Source organism: Eurytemora carolleeae, unplaced genomic scaffold (genome assembly GCF_000591075.1).
Source record: "Eurytemora carolleeae unplaced genomic scaffold, Eaff_2.0 scaffold143, whole genome shotgun sequence".
NCBI classification, from domain to species: Eukaryota; Metazoa; Arthropoda; class Copepoda; order Calanoida; family Temoridae; genus Eurytemora; species Eurytemora carolleeae.
In genome coordinates this window covers 240,152-262,716 of record NW_019396656.1, presented here as the reverse complement: position 1 = coordinate 262,716, position 22,565 = coordinate 240,152, and the positions used below count along the sequence as shown (strand labels likewise).

Below are 22,565 nucleotides of genomic sequence, written 5' to 3'. Positions count from 1 at the left end.
AACATCAAAGAAAACTCAATTTTGAAGTTGCAATGATGAAAAAGTTGTCAATGATGAAAAAATAAGAGACACAATGTTTCCCTTGTTAAATTATTCTTATCTAAATCTTGCTTAAGAAAAACACCATATTTAATGTATAGGGTTACTCATAAACCATAAGACTTCAGAGACGACTGTAAAGAAATTCTATTATTTTTTATATTTTAACCTACCTGCCCCTAAAATTTGTTACTTTTATGTCAAGTAATTAAAAAAACCTTGAAGTAAATTTATTCAAGGCAGAACATGAAAGAAAAGTTTTTTTGGTCTTCACTGAAGTAGTTTGTCCTATGTGAGTAAACTTGAATAAAAGAACAGGATTGCACATTTTTGATATTCATAATTGCAGACTTTTTTTTGTCTATATTTGATTAAAAAACTTTTTAAAAAGACGAAGATAAAATCCAATTGAAAATTGACAATATTAATAAAACACCATATAACACCTGAAAATACAGTTTGAGTTTAGTTTGATTTTCCTAAATCTTTTATTTGTGGAACTAAAAGTCCTGCTACTCCAAGTATACCTGCTAAAGCCTAAACAAAAAAAATACATAAAGAAACAAATTTCGGAAATTTTAACATAAAATGTAAAGAACTTTCCATTCTGTTTGTTCCCTAAAATTTAAAAATTAATTTAACTATTTATCAAAAATTCATATTTAAAAAATAAATGCCGTGCATTTTTGTACAATGTAAGTTTTAATTATTCCCATATTAAAAATACCATGGCAAGGCACAAATGAATTAAGTCTTTGTTTCAATAGAGATGGAAAGTCTCACTTTTTGATAAAAGATTGTTGTTTTTAAAGAAAAAAGAAAAAACGAAAACGACGCGATCGTTAAAAAAATAGCGTTTTTTAAAAACATTCGTTTTCAAAAACTCAATTAACTCGTTAACGACCAACATTATTTGTCACGAAAAAAACCTTTTAAAAAACGAAAATGAAGCGATCGTTAAAAAAATAGCGTTTTTTTTAAAAACATTCGTTTTCAAAAACTCAATTAACTCGTTAACGACCAACATTATTTGTCACGAAAAAAACCTTTTAAAATCATAACCTTAGCTTCCTAAAAAAATGAAATTAATTGACATACAATTATTTCAAAAAACACATTTTTTAAAAGCGATCCCTTTTTGTTTTTTGAAAGTTCAAATGAGTGGTTAATTTAAAAAAAGGATTGTTTTTCTAAAAACGGATGATTGTATTTAGAAAAAAAAATAAAAATGAAATGAAAAACGTTTTCTTTGGATTGTTTTTAAAAATAAATAAAAACCCAAATTTGAAATATCAAAGATCTACGACATTGAGCTGTAAAGATACTTATAGGAATAAGACAATCAGAGTTGTGTCAAAGACTCACTTCCTGTGTTTCTGTGACTCAAATTTTTTTGAAAACTAAGATAAATGTATGCACTGTAGAGATGGGCGTGCACTCTAAAACATGCAATTTTGGTCTTTAGCATCAGGCATCAAAGTTCTTCTTTCATATTTCAAATTTCTTATTTCATATACTCAAATTTTGTTGAATATTTTTCCAAAATTACAATCTAACAAAACTTGTTAATAGCTTATACATTGTTCTCTCAGCATGTGTCAAACTTTGTTATATGACATCTTTCTTTTGTCATGTGACAGTTTTCTTTCATTGTAATTAGCCGATATTTTAGTTTGTGTAAGATTAAACAAATTTTGATTTATGATCAATCAAACGTTGAACCATCTGCCGGGCTGGCACGGCTCGCACGGCTGGCTAGGAGGGGGAGAATCAGCTGATTTCTAATTAGTGACAGTTTAGTCTGTTAGCCGATAGCGCTTATACGTTATACCTACGTCAATTTGATCTGGAAATTTGGAGAAATCAAAATGATTTAAAGGGAAACATCCATGAAACTGGAAGAACAAAATTAAAACTTGTTTAAGCCTTTGTACACTCTCTCAAACTAATGCTTAGATTTTCAATGCTTTGCTTGAAAGAGAGTATCAATGCAAAACCAAATCTTCCATAATTCAGACTGCAGAATCTACTTCATACAAGAATCAAATGTTTGAAAAACGTTTTCTTTGGATTGTTTTTAAAAATAAATAAGAACCCAAATTTAAGATATCAAAGATCTAGGACATTGAGCTGTAAAGATACTTATAGGGATAAGACCATCAGAGTTGTGTCAAAGACTCACTTACTGTGTTTCTGTAACTCAAATCTTTTTGAAAACTAAGAAAGATGTTTTTTTCCCCTATCAGTATGCACTGTAGAGATGGGCGTGTTAGGCATCTTTCAATTTTGTCGTTTTTAATTAAAATTAAGTTTGAAAACGAACAATTGAAATATTCAAAAATAATCTATAATTCTGATAGAAAAAAAAATTAAAATGTTCACTGAATGACTAGAAAAAAATACTTAATGGGTTGTTAACAAACGATGAACGACAAAATGTAAAGAAGTCCAAGTCTATACAAGTGCATACTCGTTTATTAGGAGAGATTGTTTGTTCAGTAAAATCGTGCAGACAGTAAAAAATTTCAAAAATCATTTGGTAGGCAAAAAAACGATCGTTTTTAAGTATGTTAGAAAAAATCGTTCAATTGAATGAACAAATTATAAATCATTTGTATATGATATGACTGATCATTAAAATGCTAATGATCATTAACAATTTTAAATCATTTTTTTTCTCATTTGTTTTGAAATAATTTGATACTATTTATATGAACGATCAAGTTTCTTCGTCCATCGTTTTATTTTATTATTTTGTTATATTTTATTAATTTGTCATTCATAACATTTTTTGGCTGTTTTGAAATATGTCGTTTGTTCACGAAAACTATGCCCATCTCTAATACACTATAAATAAATTAGGCAAGGATATATTTAGATGAGAGAGTGCTTAAAGTGTTGCAAAGCAATTGTTTTTGATTTTACTAATTTACTCAGCTTTATTGTATTCCTTAAACTATAAAGCACTTGTTTTTAGCTCTGTATTTGCTAGGAAGTAATTGGCAAAATTCTCATCGTTTTTTGCTTGAGAGCTTCCAACCTTTAAATCACAGTAAGTGATAAGGCTTGTTTACAATGTACAGTGACGTATTAGGAAAGCTATCAAACTGGTTTCATTGTAAACAATCAATACTTGGTAAACCATAATTTTGATGAAAATGAAAATAATAATATAATAGAGATAGACACTTATGGCCTTTTTTATTGGGATTTTGTTCTTTTTTTCAATCGTTAAAAATTTGATTTAGTTCATTCTCAAAATTATTGTTTGTTTCTTTCTATCGTTAATTTAAACCGTTCGCTCAATAAAATTGTTCTTTCAGTAAAAAAAGCGAAAGTTTTTTTAAAGTTTGTTAAAAAAATCGTCCTTTCAAACGTTTTAAATCCTTCATTTTAAATTTTTTTTCTGTCTATTTAATAAACGATATATTTTTATTTCGTTTCTCTTCGCGATCCAAGTGCTTCGTTGAATGTTTGTTCATTGAATGTTTGTTCGTTGACAAAAACGATACCCATCTCTAGTTTACTATATTTGTTATTGTTTACTAATCTAGCTCCTGAGCTTCCCTAATACGTCACAGTAAAATGTAAGCAAATCCGCCTTTACTTATTAGTCCATCGTTACATCGGCCTTAGTTTAACCTGTATTTTTTGTTGATTTATTCTGCCAACTAGCGTACAGTACAGTACAGTACAGTACAGTACAGTACAGTACAGTACTTAGTTTAACCTGTATTTTTTGTTGATTTATTCTGCCAACTAGCGTACAGTACAGTACAGTACAGTACAGTACAGTACAGTACTTAGTTTAACCTGTATTTTTTGTTGATTTATTCTGCCAACTAGCGCTTCATTTTTCAAATAGTTGACAATTCTTTTACCCAAATATTTCTCACTTATACCAGCCATCTTGAATCTTGAATCTTAAATCTTGAATCTAAATAAGTTTAATTATATGTCATGTAACCCCTCAATAAAATAAATAAATTTCTCGGTAAAATCAAAACTTTTAAATCTAAATTTAAAGTTTTGAAAAATGTAAAACCATACACTGTCAAGCTTTTCCGAGGATTATCATTTATCTTGAACATTTGCCCTCCATATATTAATTATATTCCTATTTGCCCTCCATATATTAATTATATTCCTATTTGCCCTCCATATATTAATTATATTCCTATTTGCCCTCCATATATTAATTATATTCCTATTTGCCCTCCATATATTAATTATATTCCTATTTGCCCTCCATATATTAATTATATTCCTATTTGCCCTCCATATATTAATTATATTCCTATTTGCCCTCCATATATTAATTATATTCCTATTTGCCCTCCATATATTAATTATATTCCTATTTCAGGATAAATGCTAGATCACTTAATTAAAGTTATCACTACAAAGGGTCAGAGGTCAGTACTCGGGATCAAGGATCAAGGATTAAGGGATCAATAATTTATCCTCAATCTTAAAAGTGCCCACATTGGGTATCGAAATCAAGGGTTTAAGGTTAACTAAACTTTACACAAAAGTTCTGGATATGACCACCACAGGATATTAAAGAGGAATTAAATTTATCAGTAGGTCTGAATGAGCTCCTAAGATTCACAACTCAAATGTTCTGAAGTTTGATAATAAAATTGAACATAATAAAAACATTTCGAACAACACGTTCTGATTAAAGAGAGTATAATTTTTTTAACAAATAAGTGGATTTTCAACTAAAATATTTGTGATTTTTTTGCAAGAATATTTTATTTCTTAATTATAAAGTAAAATTGCTATTACATGTTTACCACGTAGTTTCCAGAAAATTTGCAAATCTTTATTCATGGTATAAAGTGAAAAACTAATTATTTTTGTTTGTATCCAGAAACTAGTAATCTGTGTAAAATGAACGTCGAATAATATGAGTTTGGTACCTTGAATTTCAAACCTATGTAAAGTTCTATGTATTTTTTTGCTTTTTTCATTTTAACTCTATGTAAAACTTACTTTTTTGAAAAGTCCTTAATATATGGATATGTGTCAAAATGTTAAAAATAAAAATTAATAATTATTATCATAATTAAAATTATCGTTTCTCTTCTTCTTCCTTTATTTCTTTTTCCTCTGTTGACCCCGATTCTGATAATTTTGAAAAACTAATTTTGTCGAAACTAGTTTTTTTTGTACACCCACTCCTCTCAATTGTAGGACATGGGTTTCAGATTCTTGTGACTTTTTTCTTCTTCAGTTTGCAGATTTTTATTGTTAATTACAGAGGTATAATTTTTTCATATTGATGAGTCGGTCTTGAAAAATTGGGCAAAGGACATGTATCACACTACCCTATCTCAACTCCATGGATAAAATCATAGGGGAATCTCCCCCCCCCATCTTTATCCGCCATCAAAAAAAATAAAATAGAAAAAAATCAAATTAATTGTGCTTGATAGGTTATATTGTGATCGAATACAAGAGCCATACTGGAAAATCAGTATGTTAACCCTATCATGATTGGGGGGGGGGGGTGTTTTTCATCCCTCACCTGTGGTTTTTTCTAAATAAACTAAAAACGGCTTACATCAGAACTTCTATATCAACTTCATAGTTGTAAAGAGGGATAGGGTCATTAAAGATCTTTTTGATTTTAATTTAGCTGAACAAATAAAAATGTTTAAAATTTGTATCAATTTTCTGTTCATGGATGTTTTAGACAATTCCAAGAATTGATTATTGTGGATAACATGTCAGAAATAGTTATAAAAGTGCAACGAAGTTGTTGATTAGGAATTTTAAGGACATCTTATTCGAAGGAACTTCTTTCATTCATGAAAACATGTTTATTGGCGGTTTTCTTCCGAACTTAACATTCATAAATTTTTGCCACATTTCTTAAACATGAAACGTGATATGTTCATAATCATATAAATGACATTCAGAATCATTCGTTAAAAATTTGGAAACCAAGAAATCAAAGTAAGTACCAACTATTTTTGACTTTTTCATGCATTGTAATTCTAAGAATATAATTTGTAATTTTAGTTTTCTAATGGCTTCAAATATAAAATATTCATGATATTTTAAGCCTACAATTACGTCCAATTAACCAACTATTTTTAAAAATGTAAATGCGTTGAGAAACTCTACACCTAGTTTCAAGTGTTACATAAACACACTCTGTATCTTTACATTTGATCAAAAATGAGGAAATCGAGATTTTTCTGCCTTAAAAAGATAGAAATTATCTTATTTTCCTGTTTTTTTTCTCAGTCATGCATAAATTGCTAGTCCATTGCAATAGAAGAGATGAATTTTCAGGTAGAAAAACAAGGTACAATATGCCTATGAACCCCATCGTTTTTGACCATCCTCTGANTGTTGATATCGAGATCAATGCTTAATCTCTATCTTTTGTTAATCTTCAGATTAATTTAAACTTTATTCGATATTCCGCACGGTAATCGTACCCGGAAAGGGTTGAAGGGAGCTTTAATCAAGGGAGAAATTACTGAAATGATGAGATTTAGCATTGATCCTCAAAATAAAAGTGCTCACAGAGGATATCGAAATGGCTCAGTAACAAAAGCTCTAATTACAAAATATATTATAACAAAACATACTATTACAAAGCATATAATTGCAAAACATATAATAACAAAACATATAATAACAAAAGATATAATTACAAAATCTATAAAATTACCAAGAGCTTGTTCATTTGAAAATTTCACTAAGACTATTTTTTGGTTCATTTAAAGTATTTTTTAAGTTCATTTGAACTACAAGCCACAGCATTCGGCCCCCTAGCCTCTCCTGCCGCAGTGCTCGGCCCAGAAAGTGTCTTAACCTAAACGAACCCTGAAATAATACGTACATTTGAACTACTTTTTGGTTCAGTTGAACTATTTTCTGGTTCATTTAAACTATTTTTGTGCTTAAATACAATGGAATATAATCCACTGAACATTTAATATATTTTGTAATATTTGACTTTCTATAGATTGTGTAATTATATCTTTTGTAACTTATATATTTTGTACTTTATATCTTATGTTACTTATTGCATATGTAATTTTATGTTACATTAATTATTATATATTTTGTAATTATATCTTATGTTACTGAGCCACACTGCACTAGCCAGAGTGAGCAGCATTCGGTTTCTTCTATTTGAAATCAAACGTGTTTTGGTCTTTAATTCAATAATCATTTACTTTACGGATTTGTTCATTTTTAATCAAAATGCGTATGCCAACAAAAAAGTATTTTCTAAAAAAGGCCAACAAATTATGTTTAATGGGTCAAATTGTGATCAAAAGTCACAGCTTTCTGGAATATTGAAAAGTAAACGAATATAAAATTACAGTCAGAACCAGAAAACTGTTGAAAAGGATGACTCTATAACAGCAATAATTAAGCACGTTTTTGATGTTGTTACAGGCCCTTTGAAACAAGTAAAAAACTCGATTTCTTCTGGTTGTGCAAAAATTCCTTGCCACTAATTATTCTTATGTTTTCTGAGTCTTACTGTTCAATAAACTCTAGTATTTTATAAATCCCTGCAGTAAGTTTGGCTGTAAGTATAAAATGAAGTGTAGAGAGGGCGAGGTGTATCAGTTCACTGCAGAAACATTTATTTAAATTATATCAGGATTATATCAGGCAAACAACGGGGGAAAAATTGCAGGATACAAGATACAGGGGTTAAATTACAGGATACAGGGCGTAAGATGCAGGATATAAGATACAGGGTTAAATTGCAGGATACAGGGGTTAAATTGCAGGATACAGGATGCAGGGGTTAAATTGCAGGATATAAGCTACAGGGTTAAATTGCAGGATACAGGATACAGGGAATAAATGGCAGGATACAAGATACAGGGGTTAAATAGCAGGCTACAGGATACACGGGTTAAATGGCAGGATACAGGATACAGGGCGTATTATGCAGGGTAAAAGATAAATGGGTTAAAGTGCATGATAAAGATACAGGTGTTTTATGGCAGGATACAGGATACAGGGCGTAAGATGCAGGGTAAAAGTTACATGGGTTAAATTGCAGGATAAAGATACAGAGGTCAAATTACAGGATACACAGGATACAGGGCGTAAATTGCAGGATATAAGATACATGGGTTAAACTGCAGGATGCAGGATACAGGGGTTAAATTACAGAATACAGAATACAAGGTGTAAGATGCAGGGTAAAAGATACATGGGTAATATTGCAGTATAAAGATACAGTGGTTAAATTGCAGGATACAAGATACAGGGGTTAAATTGCAGGATACAGGATACAGGGCGTATGATGCAGGGTAAAAGATACACGGGTTATATTGCAGTATAAAGATACAGGGGTTAAATTGCAGGATACAGGATACAGGGCGTAAGATGCAGGGTAAAAGATACATGGGTTATATTGCAGTATAAAGATACAGGGGTTAAATTGCATGACACAGGATACAAGGGTCAAATTGCAGGATACAAGATACAGGGGTTAAATGGCAGGATACAGGATACAGGGCGTAAGATGCAAGGTAAAAGATACATGGGTTAAATTGCAGGGTAAAGATACAGTGTCAAATTGCAGGATACAAAGGATACAGGGCGTAAATTGCAGGATATATGATGCATGGGTTAAACTGTAGGGTACAGGATACAGGAGTTAAATTGCAGGATACAAGATACAGTGGGTAAATTGAAGGATACAGGAAACATGGGTCAAATTGCAGGATACAGGATACTGGGGGTAAATTGCAGGATTCAAGATACAGGGGGTTAAATAGCAGGATACAGGATACAGGGGTTAAATTGCAGGATACAAGATACAGTGGATAAATTGTAGGATACAGAGTACATGGGTTAAATTGTAGGATACAAGATACTGGGGGTAAAATTGCAGGATTCAAGATACAGGGAGTAAATTGCATTGGATACAAGATACAGAGGTTAAATTGCAGCATACAAGATACAGGGGGTTAAATAGCAGGATACAGGATACAGGGGTTAAATTGCAGGATACTATACTAGATACAGGGGTTAAATTGAAGGATACAGGATACAGGGCTTAAATTGAAGGATACAGGATACAAGGGTTAAATTGCAGGATACAGAAAACAGGGGTTAACTAGCAGGATACAGAATACAATGGGTAAATTGCAGAATACAGGATACAGGGGTTAAATTGCATTTTTATTTATTTTTAAATAGTAACCGTCCTGTGCCCTACCCTCGACATTTAAAAACAAAATTTGACAACAATTAAATTTAAAGAAACCGGTGTTGCCCATGAAGAAAAAAATTCCGAATAAAAAAGTCGATTTAAAGGATCAAAATTTTAAATTTTGTTGAGCCTATATGTTACCCCCAGGGAACCCAAGGGTTCACTCAAAACATTCAGCCAAATTGGTCCAGCCATTTAGCCAGCTATTGCTAACATATATATATATAAATAGGACGAAACACTGTGTCTATGGAATATGGATAATATATTTACAAATATCACGCACCTCTGCCTCTTTAGTAAAAGTAAATTCAGCCTATATGAAGGATAAAGTCTAACCGCGTCAACCTTGTTGGACCGGCTAGTCCTATCCACAGAGCTAGGTACAGTACAAACTGGGACTGGTAAGGTTGACCCGGCTCGGAAATTCATATGTACTTCGGCTGCCCGTGATATCTATAAATAAACGAAGAGCTTTATTATTTAGATGTTTTCCTAAAAAGTAAAGATAATGCGATGTTGCAACACGTACCTCTCCCCCCTACACAGTTTTCTAGGATTAACAATAAAGAGAATAGATAAATCTCTGTTCTGCGGATATTATATAATAACAGAGAAGAAGTTTATATACATAGTTGCACGTTATAAATCACGGGTTGGAGAGAACGTGGTATATGTGTAGGATTAATTGTTTATATTGCTTTCCTTTACTTTATATTGGTTTTCAAGAATTCAGAGAATGTTTGGCTCGGTTTTCACATTCTAGGTTTAATAAACGTGATAAGCCATGATTCTTATACATGATGTTTTTGATATATAATCTTATTTCTTTTCTATCGATATCTTTATATTTAACTTCCTCAATTTAAGTGCTACAAACCTGCAATTGGTGGCCATCGATTGGAAATGTTACAGAGATTATGACAATGTCCAAATATTTGAAAATCAAACTATTATGAGACCTTTAGTACCTAAAACATCATTATTTTGGGACATCCTGCACTGTACATCTATATATATTAATATAAATATATATATAGATCCGTTTGTATCCAATAAAAGTCAAAACGGCTGAACCAATCGGGCCAAAATTTTGTAATGGACCTCACATGAAATTGTATTAAATTAAAACAATAAACATTATACACAATACAAAAAGGTTGATAGTTCATCCGTTAAAAGAAAAAGAAAATGACAACAACAAAATGAAAGTTTTATGATAGTTCAGTTCTATCCAATTTTAAAGAAAAGAGAATTTGATAAAATGTTCAAAATTGGCCAAAACTGATGATGTAAAGACTGTATCCAAGAAAATATACAACAAATTTAAATTATGAAATAAAATGAATTGATTCTTTATTCTTTCCACAGACTCAAATTTTATATTCCATATATCTGTGTAACTTGATGGTGAAAACTTTTGATATTTGAAACTTTGATTATTTGATCTCACAGAATTTATAGTTTGAATTAGGTAAGTTCTACGACATTGGGTTGCAAAGATATTTGGATTGGAAAATCAGAGTTTGTGAAATGTGGCAATTCCATTAAAGAGTCTAAAGTGTGGTTTAAGGTGCATGGCCTAATTGCATGGTATGTCTATTGTATTGTGCACATGGTATACCATAAAAACTTTGAAAAAAAAATTAAATAAAAATTATTTAAAAGAAATCTTTAACATTAAATATTGTCTGTTTCTCCGTGTGGGGGGGGGGGTACGTATATCGGTGGAAATTATTTTTTCACATCCTGTATTCCACTGCAGTAAAGTTTGGCCCAAATCCAGCTTTCTCCAACAGTAAACTGTAAACTCAAGAGAGAAAGCGTGAATAGTACACAGTACACTACTTACAGTACATGTTTATATTGTATTCAGAGTACATTTAGAGTTTTCATCAGACAGTACCTGAGTACACATTACACTCTAAAGTTCAGATGCAGTGACAATTAGTTATCTAAAACAGAGTTCCTAAAACATGGTATCAGAAATCAGGTATCAGAAACCTGGTATATCAGAAACCTGGTATATCAGAAACCGGGTATATGAAACCGGGTATCGGAAACCGGGTATCTTAAACCTGGTATATCAGAAACCAGGTATCTGAAACCTGGTATATCAGAAACCGGGTATCTGAAATTTGGTATCTGAAACCGGGTATCTGAAACCAGGTATCTGAAACCGGGTATCTGAAACCAGGTATCTGAAACCGAGTATCTGACACCTGGTATCTGAAGCCTAAAACCACACTAATGATAGTTCAATCGATCGTTAGCCCTGTTAATATGACACCAAAATGATATTAAATAAGTTATTGGTTGAAATTTTTCTCTCATGTTTTCAGAAAATGCTTTTCCAATAAAATCAAGAAAATATAAATGCACAAAAGAATATGGTACTGACAGGTAATTAAATTATTTTATATTTGGGAGACTTTCGACGTAGGTTTAAGTGACCCTCCATTAAAAAAAAAAAGAAAGAGTGTGGGTACCATTTTAAATTTTAACTGAGTAACAAAGATATTTTTCATTTTCTGTTTTTAAAAAGATATAAATTCATTTCATTTTCGTTTTTTTCTCAGCAGCATAAATTTGCAAGTTACGTTTATAGAGAAACCACGTTATAATATAGAAGACACGATTCTCTATAATTGGAAATGTCGTCTCAAGTCCCTTCAAGAACTGATAAATGTATATACGTTTAACATCTACTGAACTTTTTTTTTAGCATCAGCTGTTTTCTTATTAGTTAAAAAAAAGGTTTAAAAATACAAAAATAACTTTCCCTCCCTTGGTATAATATTAATCGCTCAGTGAAATCGTTCGTTCAATAAAATTGCTTGTCTAATAAAAAACAATCGTTTTTTCAAAAATGTGTTAAAAAAATAGCTCATTCAGTAAAAAATCTTTTGTTTAAAAAAAAACTATAGTATTTTTTCAACTATTTTGAAAAATTCGTTTGTTCAGAAAAACACCATCGTTCTTTTCCAAATATTTTGGAAAATTTGTTCGTTCAATAAAAATCGTTTTTCAACTTAGTTTAAATGATATTAAATCTTTCATGTTTTATTCATAATTTTGTCATTTCTCTGAACAATCCATTTCTTTCGTCCATAGTTCGTTTTTTATCTAAACAACACCATTAACCACAAAAAAGTTTGTTCATTCTCAAAAACTTTCTTCGTTCAAAAATGTATGCTCATCTTTATTAATCATGAGTTAAAATACGTTATCCTAGCTAGGTTAAAGGAACTTAAGCGACATATCTCCTAAGAAACTTTATTAAAACAATTCTGAAAATAAATAAAGTGGGGTTTTCTTGTACTAATTTACATGAATGTATTTATTATGTAGAGAAAATGGGTTCTTCTGATGAATTGAAGAAAACTAGGTAAGTTATTTTTTTTTACTTTTTGAAAAAGTATTTTTGATTGACAAAAATTTTGTCAAAAACAGGGAATTTAAGCTCTTGTTGTACTGGCTTTCAGTGGATCTGATCATATTGTTTTTTTTTCGTTCATGTCCGGCACTTTTCCAGAGATGAGATTTTTAACGCTTAAACCCGAGTAAAACTCGGTCTTTGCGTCTGCTTAGACCAAATTAATGGCCTTCAGTTTAGTAAAAACCAACCATCTTGGGGTTTTCTTTCCTTAAGGCTCGATCAAGTCTTCAGCAGTTGATCGTAAATTTAGTAAAATCTTTTATATTAGTACATTTAAAATTTAAAATTTAATTAATTAAATTTAAAACATACAATGAAAATAATGTATAATTTAATTAAATTTAAAACATACAATGAAAATAATGTATCTACATAAAGGTTGAATTTTCCTTGTCACAACTGATCTGACGGCATTGTATCTGCTACAGAGAGAAGGCTTTCTAAACATTCTCTCATTGGTCGAATCAGAACCAATCCTGACTTGGGTTCTATCTAAGCCCGAGTTAAAGCTGTAAAAATTCAACTCTGGTATTAAGCTCACTAAAATCTAGACAACTCTAAAATTTATTCATTAAATTCTTAGACATCCTTCATGTATTTGAAAGTGTCAGAAAATCTTTGCCTTTGGTTTAACTTACGAACTCACTTATACATTTTTGTAGCCTTTTAAACTTTAAGAAACACAATTGAATAATAAGGACTTATCTAGCCTGTAAGGGCTGGTTTTAATGTTTTTAACTAAAACATACAGGGTGGGTGAATAAAACAAAAGTGTGATGAGTGGCGGCGGCGTCTGATACAAAATTGTACCTTTTTTGTGCGACTCTCCTGTATGGTATTTTTTCAATATTTTTTGAAATTTTTTTTTTAATTCTGGTATATAATGGTAAAAAAAAGCAAAAATCTGTATATATATTATTCCTATCAAATTCTAGAATTTTATAAATATAGAATCACAGAAAATTTGCAAAATTGTAATAAGGAAATTAGTAATTTTCAGTTCTGGACTAATTTTCAAGGAAAAGTTCTTTACATCCTCTAGTTTACTTTCTTCTTAGTATATTCTAAAGTTATGAATATACGCTGTTCAGTTGAAAACTTAGGAGCAATTAAAAACAACTTTTCTTGGAAATTTAGACCAGAACTGAAAATTGCAAATTTCCATATTTTGCGAATTTTCTGTGATTCTCTTATTCAATATTTACAAAATTTTAGAGTTTTATAGAAATTAAACCTGTTCGGGAAACTAATCTATGAACCTTTTGATCTAAAAGGAATTTCATCTTAGAATAATCTGATCTAATAAGAACTTAATTTAAAAAACGTTTAAATTAATCTAAATTATTTTTTTTAGATCTAAGTCCGCTTGGCGTATCAAAAACAGTTCCAGAAAATATTGAATAAATAACATACAGGAGATTTGCACAAAATATAGTACAATTATACACTAAGACGCCATTAATCACATTTTTTTGACTCACCGTTTACAAATCAAAATCAAAACATTTCCCTAAAAAAAAAATGAAAACACTTACACAGATAAAAACTTAAAATCAGTTTTCAGTTATTTGTGATTTTTATCGGGAGAAGAACTCAATTTAATTAAAATCATATTGCAGCGATAATATTGTGAAATATGAAGATTACATTTAAGCAATCTTCAAGTGGATTTGATAGAGTTACTTAAAGCAACAAGGGAGTAGTGGTAAGTGGACTCAGCGCATTGTGTACAAAAAATGTAAGAGTTGGTCGACTTTGGAGTGGTGCAACGCCTTGGCCTTTTGGGGTTTACCTCAATAACTTGCGCATACTTTTTTTGTAGCCCTAGCCCTTTATCTGTGCAACCTGTAGCCCTAGCCCTTTATCTGTGCAACCTGTAGCCCTAGCCCTTTATCTGTGCAACCTGTAGCCCTAGCCCTTTATCTGTGCAACCNTCCAGATGCAACCTGTAGCCCTAGCCCTTTATCTGTGCAACCTGATTTGTGTAAACCTTTAATATTTCAAACTTCGATTAATTAATTAATAGTTTAAAATATCTAAGGTCTACGACACTGGGTTCCAAAGATATATAAATTAGAAAATCAGAGTTTGTAATAAAGACTCAATTCCTTTCTCATCGATTTTTTTATCATTGTAATAAAAGTTTTTTTTATATCTATTTAGTTTACGAGTGCTATTACTGGTATTTTTGAACAGCACAATGTGGCTTGCTGGGGGCCTCCTGTTCATGTATCTCGAGGCGCCTAATGAAGCTGTGCATAAATGTGGTAAGCTACAGTATTAACTTCTGAATGATTGTTGTCTTAGAACGTTCTTTAAATTGAAAAATGTCTCGATTTCAATTCTTTTTAGGATTTAAATAAAAAAATGTTCGATACAAATATTCTACAACAAATATAATTTTTCTTCAATCATTTAAAAAATCCTGTAACTCAAGTCATGATTTTAAAAATTCTATGAACATGAAGCACACAGCATGTCAATTGGGCTGTGTGCATGTGTACACAGACCCATCACACTTTAAAAGCTGATCATAAAGATACTGGTAAAACTGTTTTCTGTGTAACAACATCATATCAAATACTCAAAATAATTCTTGAATTCTACAGTTTTATGGGTCTTACTGCATTCTGTATCTCAAGAGACCATGCACGTATTATAATGGGACTGTATGCGTAATTTCAAGTGTTCCTCCATGCAAAGATGGCAACGCCCGATTTACAACAGTACCTGTAAAACCTTCATCTGATTCATAATGTGGAAGATAAAATAGCTTTTCAAGGTTTTAAGTGTTTAATTTTGATAATTTCAATATGGTTTCCTGCAGTAAAATTAATCCGTTTTCTAAGTTATAAACATTTATATTTAATTCATACTTGATCAGACAAAACATTTATGATTACCATTGTAAATCGAGCATTGCCATATTTCCACGGAATTACGCTTACAGTCTCTTTATGTGATCCTATCAGCAAGATCAAGTAATTTATCCTTTAAATCTAAAATGTTTAAGGGGTGAGAAGAGTCAGAAGAGATTTTCTAGACCAGCTCTGGACTGAGGTAAAATATTTCTTTTTTGTTGTCGTCTTTGCTCTGAGCATAGTCCCAATCAAATATATTTAACCTCATGTTTTAGTTTAGATAATAAACATTCTGTTTGTTCTTTGTCCTGTTACTGTCACTACATTTTGGTGACCCCGACATGATTAAGTCGATTCTCTCACTGAAGCACCCAAAATTGGTTTAGACCAGGGTGTTTTCCACACCCAAATACCAAAGTAGGGTTTCCGGTGATTTGAGATTTTTTTTGCAGTAGCGATGCCTAAAAACAGTACCACCACGGGTCCTGTCCTGAACCTGTCCCTCTGACGACTGTCACTGTCAAGCTTAGGACTTTCTGGACAGATTCACCAGGGGTATGGTGTCTCCAGGGTGAGGCCCAGTTTGAGAATAAAAGAATAACCTCGTCACAAACCAAGTTTACGCACTGCGTTGCTTCTCTACTGCAGGATGTCACCTGCTGGCTCCTGGATTGGTCAGGTCTCCTCTGGAAGTTCCTTATAAAGCTCTGAGAAGGCGTCTTATCCAGATGTTCACTTTAAGTGATATAAGCGATATAAGGCACTACAGTGTCTGCCTCTCCTCACTGATCAAGGACAAAATGTAAATCCTGCTCCCGGAGGATGAGAAACCAGGGTTTTTTCTTTTCTGTGGTTTATTCATGAATAGGCTCCCAGCTGATGTCCCAGCACACCTTCTTCAGGATCCAGCAATGATCCCTGGGGTTATGGCTCCGTGTGCTGATGAGCTCTGAACGATTCAAAGACGGGGGGACAGTTAGTTTGAAGATGTAAATGCTCTGCCTCATAGAAGTTCTACTCAAGGTTCCAGGAGCCAGTCAATAGTTTCTACAAACTCAATCTCAAACTCCAACCATGTATCCTCAGAGTGCTGGTATCACCATAGATGGGGAAACAATTGATACATACTCCTTGACACATCATCAATAAACTCTAGGATTTGAAAAGATGGAGTTAAAAACTACAACCACGTTTTCTACACTAGACTGGAATTTAAACAACAAAAGGATAAATCACAAAATGCAACAAATAGAAAAAGATGGTTAGTTTGAGATGGAATAAAAAACTCTGAAACTTCCTATTTGAGGCACAATTGGTTTATACAAAGGAAATTCTGCTGTGGATGAACTCTAAAGAAAAGGATTTCAAATAATTGGTTTCAAGTGCAATTATCAATATGTAGAAACAAGTCAATGAAACCAGGGTTGGTTGAGATCAGTAAAAAGGTGTCCTTTACTTTCAGTGTCAAGACCTAGGTTTTGAGACAGTCCAACCTGCAACCTAATGTTCCTTATTAATACTCTCTCTGGAAATAGGTTCCTTGTAGATACAGGAGCCTCAGTATCAGTTTTTCCTCACCTTTCTTCCCAACCAGTCTCTCCTGCTGTTGGAGTTCAGCTCAGAACCTCCAACCAGTTTCTCCTGCTGTTGGAGTTCAGCTCTGAACCTCCAACCAGTCTCTCCTGCTGTTGGAGCACAGCTCTGAACCTCCAACCAGTCTCTCCTGCTGTTGGAGTTCCGCTCTGAACCTCCAACCAGTCTCTCCTGCTGTTGGAGTACAGCTCTGAACCTCCAACCAGTCTCTTCTGCTGTTGGAGTTCAGCTCTGAACCTCCAACCAGTTTCTCCTGCTGTTGGAGTACAGCTCTGAACCTCCAACCAGTCTCTCCTGCTGTTTGAGTTCAGCTCTGAACCGCCAACAGTACAAACATGAACAGTTTTGGTTCCCGTGTCTTGCTCTTCAGTTTGGTTCTTGCTGGTTTGATTGGGATTTTTTGCTAGCTGATGTCTCTAGGTGCAGATTTTGTATGTCAACACCATCTGCTAGTGGATGTTTCTGGATCCTGCCTTTTGGATGCCTCGTCTTTGGAACCTATTCCTTCCATTTCATATGTCCCTGCAAACACCAAGTCTCATCTGTATGTACTCTGTTGTTGTCTACATTCGAGGAGTTCCGAGACCAGAGTACACTGGTGTAGTCTCTAGTCCAAACCAAATATAAAAAGATTTAACCTCATGTTGTACTTAGATGTAATAAACATTCAGTTTTGTTCTCTGTCTTGTTACTGTCGCAACAGTCCGATCATAACTCAAGAACCCCGGGACCGAATTTTGAGGAATTCAGTAAAATAGGCAGACAATGTCTATCTATCTAGCTATCTATCTATCTATCAACCTAACTATCTATCTATCTATCAATCTATCTATCTATCTAGCTATCTATCTATCTATCAACCTAACTATCTATCAATCTATCTATCTAGCTATCAACCTAACTATCTATCAATCTATCTATCTAGCTATCAACCTAACTATCTATCTATCTATCTATCTATCTATCAATCTATCTATCTATCTAGCTATCGATGTATCTATCAAACTAACTATCTATCTATCTATCTATCAACCTAACTATCGATCTATCTATCAACCTAACTATCTATCAATCAATCTATCTATCTATCTATCTATCTATCTATCTATCTATCTATCAATCAATCTATCTATCTATCAATCTATCTATCTATCTAGCTATCGATCTATCTATCAACCTAACTATCTATCTATCTATCTATCTATCTATCTATCTATCTATCTATCAACTTAACTATCTATCAATCAATCTATCTATCTATCTATCAATCTATCTATCTATCTATCTATCTATCTATCAATCTATCTATCTATCTATCAATCTATCTATCTATCTAGCTATCGATCTATCTATCAACCTAACTATCTATCTATCTATCTATCTATCTATCTATCTATCTATCTATCTATCTATCTATCTATCTATCTATCTATCTATCTATCTATCTATCTATCTATCTATCTATCTATCTATCTATCTATCTATCTATCTATCTATCTATCTATCTATCTATCTATCTATCTATCTATCTATCTATCTATCTATCTATCTATCTATCTATCTATCTATCTATCTATCTATCTATCTATCTATCTATCTATCTATCTATCTATCTATCTATCTATCTATCTATCTATCTATCTATCTATCTATCTATCTATCTATCTATCTATCTATCTATCTATCTATCTATCTATCTATCTATCTATCTATCTATCTATCTATCTATCTATCTATCTATCTATCTATCTATCTATCTATCTATCTATCTATCTATCTATCTATCTATCTATCTATCTATCTATCTATCTATCTATCTATCTATCTATCTATCTATCTATCTATCTATCTATCTATCTATCTATCTATCTATCTATCTATCTATCTATCTATCTATCTATCTATCTATCTATCTATCTATCTATCTATCTATCTATCTATCTATCTATCTATCTATCTATCTATCTATCTATCTATCTATCTATCTATCTATCTATCTATCTATCTATCTATCTATCTATCTATCTATCTATCTATCTATCTATCTATCTATCTATCTATCTATCTATCTATCTATCTATCTATCTATCTATCTATCTATCTATCTATCTATCTATCTATCTATCTATCTATCTATCTATCTATCTATCTATCTATCTATCTATCTATCTATCTATCTATCTATCTNTATGCTAGCTTCAACTATAGGTAACTAGGGATGGATATCCAGTATACCTTTACTCCACAATAATCTGAAATGTTTTCCAATTTTAAAAATGTATGATTCAAAAGTTTACTTTTACATTATACCAAATTTTTATTCTGACCGAAGTTTTTTTTCAGGTTATGGTGGGTTGACCCCTGTTTCACCCTGGATCCGGCTACTCAGCCTAGCATATGCAGGTCATCTTATTCCTCAGCAAAGACATTAATCATAATTTCAAGTGACCTTCCATGCTATGAGGGCAATGCCCGTTTTACAACGGTACCCTTAAAACCTTTGTGTGTTCGTCGAGTTCAGAGATATTGTGAATATTGTGTTTGTAGTAATTTTACCGACCCTAATAATCCATTAAAAAAAATTTTTTTAGGAAAACGGAGGCCAAATTTAAAGAATTTGAATCGGGGCTTAAATTTAAGACGTGGCTCAAAGTCAAATATGATTTTTTCCACTTAGAATTGTATTCAATGTTTCAAGATTTCAGCCGGCGCTCAACTGAACCGGTTTTTGGCGGAATTTAGACTCGGCTCAAATTCATTAAATTCGGACTCAGGCGGCTTGTTGTTTAATGTCAAGAATAAGATATAGATGATAAACAAGCTCAAAAGTTATATTGAATGAATAATGAATTTTTGATATAATAATCTTTTTAATATTTTTCAATAAAAAGATTGTTTAGGAGTTGCTTGTCCACTGTTTGCTTGCTTGCTTAGCCAGGTTTCCGCATTAATTACACTTTTAACACAACAGGTCAACTTTTGAAAATAAATTCGAATCTAGAATAAAATATTTGTTTAAAACCACATTTAACCTTAACCACAGAGAGGGGGGTTGTTTTCCACCCACCCCCTCTCTGCGTTTTTTTTTCTTAATAACTATATAACAGCTTACATCAGAACGCTAAAACTTCATCACTTTTTCAATATCAAATTTTGCAAAAACGGGTCGGTGTTTCAAAAACAATCAGAAATGCTTAATAACTTTTGTATTAATTAAGCTATAGGGCTAAACTTTATATATTTAAAAAGCCCCTGAAAATTGGATGTATTAACATGTGTCACATGTTAATATTAAAATCAAAATTTCAATTAAAAATACTTATCTTGAACATTATTCCGACAGAATTTTTGAACTTTTTTAAAATCCTCCATTGAAGGTAGAGGTCTAATTTTATTAATGAGCAGGCCTTGAAAAGTTGGACTAGGGACATGTATCCCACTTCCATATCTTGACTCGTAGGGCAAAATCATAGAGAAGGGTGTAAAACACCACCCCCCTCCCAACCTTTATTAGACAAAAATAGCCCAACCGGGATGGGATTTTTGTCAAATTTTTGTCATGATCTCTATATTTAAACACAACCTTTTTTCTGAAGAGCTATTGAAAGTTAACATTTGCAATTAACTAAATTTAAAATTAGTTTTTATCTTTAATAATTTAATTTGGATAAATAAAACGATGTATCAATAAATCTATTTCCAGTTTATTATCAAGGTCTTTCTATTATTTTGTTTTGCTCAAGATCGACTGAAAGTCATGTACCTCAATTAACTAAATTGGAAATAAGTTTTTAACTTTAATAATTTATTTTGGATAAATAAAACGATGTATCAATAAATCTATTTCCAGTTTATTATCAAGGTCTAATTCTATTATTTTGTTTTGCTCAAGATCGACTAAAAGTCATGTACCTCAACGTTTTGTGTTAAAAACTTGACCATGGGTAACCCTATGAACCATAGTATAAACACTTATTTTACTCGGGTTGATCTTGCTTCCTGTTTTTCCTTAGGCTTAACTTTTAGGTTTGGTTAAATGATAATGATTTTTGTTAATCGCATATAGCGTTAATTTGCCAATGACTAAATTTAAAATAAGTATAATAGAGTTTTGACAACCTTTTTCCAATAAAACTATTTATTAAAATTCTTGGTTATCTTTGGTCATGCTTTCAATTTTTAAACTTATTTTATAAGTTTAGAATCTATTAAACTTTTAGACTGAATAGTCCAATGAACATGAAACTGTTGAATAAAAAGACATGTATTAGACTGAATAGTCCAATGAACATGAAACTGTTGAATAAAAAGACATGTATTAGACTGAATAGTCCAATGAACATAAAACTGTTGAATAAAAAGACGTGTATTAGACGAATTAGACTGAATAGTCCAATGAACATGAAACTGTTGAATAAAAAGACATGTATTAGACTGAATATTTAAATGAACATGAAACTGCATATTTAAATGATTTCCAATCATCTGGTAAAACTATTTTAATGTCGTCTTTCTATTTCTCAGTTATATGGGGTTCATCTACGGATTTTCTTAGGTTTTGTTCGGGCAGGCTAGCAGCGAACCATACAAGCTTAAACACGCAGCTATCTTACTGGTTAGTCGGGAAGGGGGTTAATTTAACAATTAAACAGATGAATAATTTATGGAATGAACTGTTTATAGTTTTTGTATCTCATAATATTATAATTTTACCTATTATCGTTAATTCTTTATCCACGCAGGTTTTAAAAATAAAGACATAAAATCTTAAGCAAGTATTTTCAATAAAATTGTAAACGCTGTTCATGTCTTTAAACAAAATGACAGCTAATATTATTACCCTATTAGTTTTAAACCGAGCAGTTTGTTTCAGTGAAAATCTTTTTTTTACGAGTGATTTAAATGGAAATTTCCGATTCAGGGTATACACAGTGTATTTGGAGCTTTTATACTTGCCTTCCTTTTCCAATGGACCTTAGAGGTAAGAAAATAAATGTTACATAATTATCTAACAAAATTGCTTATTTTTTTATTGAAATTTTAAGAAAATTTTATTGGTTATTTTAGTTTGTACATTTAGACGCTTTGTGCGTAAAAACAATACGGAAAAATAAAAATAAATTTTAAATTAAAGATAAATTTCAGGATGCAATCTACTTTATAGGGATAACCTTTACTACAGTTGGATTCGGAGATATTGTCCCTGAGGTAATTATTCACCTGGCAACTTAGTTTTTGTAGTGCAGAGGTCAAAAACTTTTGATTGTTAAACCCTTTTGTTGTATCATGTTTCTTTTGTGGTCCGAAGGATTAAGATAAGTTCTTTTGGACGGTGCTCCAAAAAACTGCTTTTGGTCATTACAAATCAGCTGTTTCTCACAGATTAAGTACATTATCGCTTTAAATTAAATGTTTCCACTAT

The 22,565-nt window shown here is 31.7% G+C and overlaps 2 long non-coding RNA genes across 2 annotated transcripts; both read left to right on the top strand.

The window, feature by feature from the left end:
• The first annotated feature begins 11,590 nt into the window (after positions 1 to 11,590).
• LOC111706981 (uncharacterized) lies at positions 11,591 to 15,751 on the top strand. Its single transcript, XR_002766354.1, has 4 exons — positions 11,591 to 11,653; positions 12,602 to 12,638; positions 14,853 to 14,956; positions 15,703 to 15,751. It is a non-coding gene; the product is annotated as an uncharacterized LOC111706981 (long non-coding RNA).
• Positions 15,752 to 19,335: 3,584 nt separating this feature from the next.
• LOC111706980 (uncharacterized) lies at positions 19,336 to 22,353 on the top strand. The gene is made up of 6 exons (XR_002766353.1): positions 19,336 to 19,351; positions 19,487 to 19,546; positions 20,044 to 20,114; positions 21,699 to 21,758; positions 22,065 to 22,124; positions 22,289 to 22,353. It is a non-coding gene; the product is annotated as an uncharacterized LOC111706980 (long non-coding RNA).
• Positions 22,354 to 22,565: the final 212 nt, after the last annotated feature.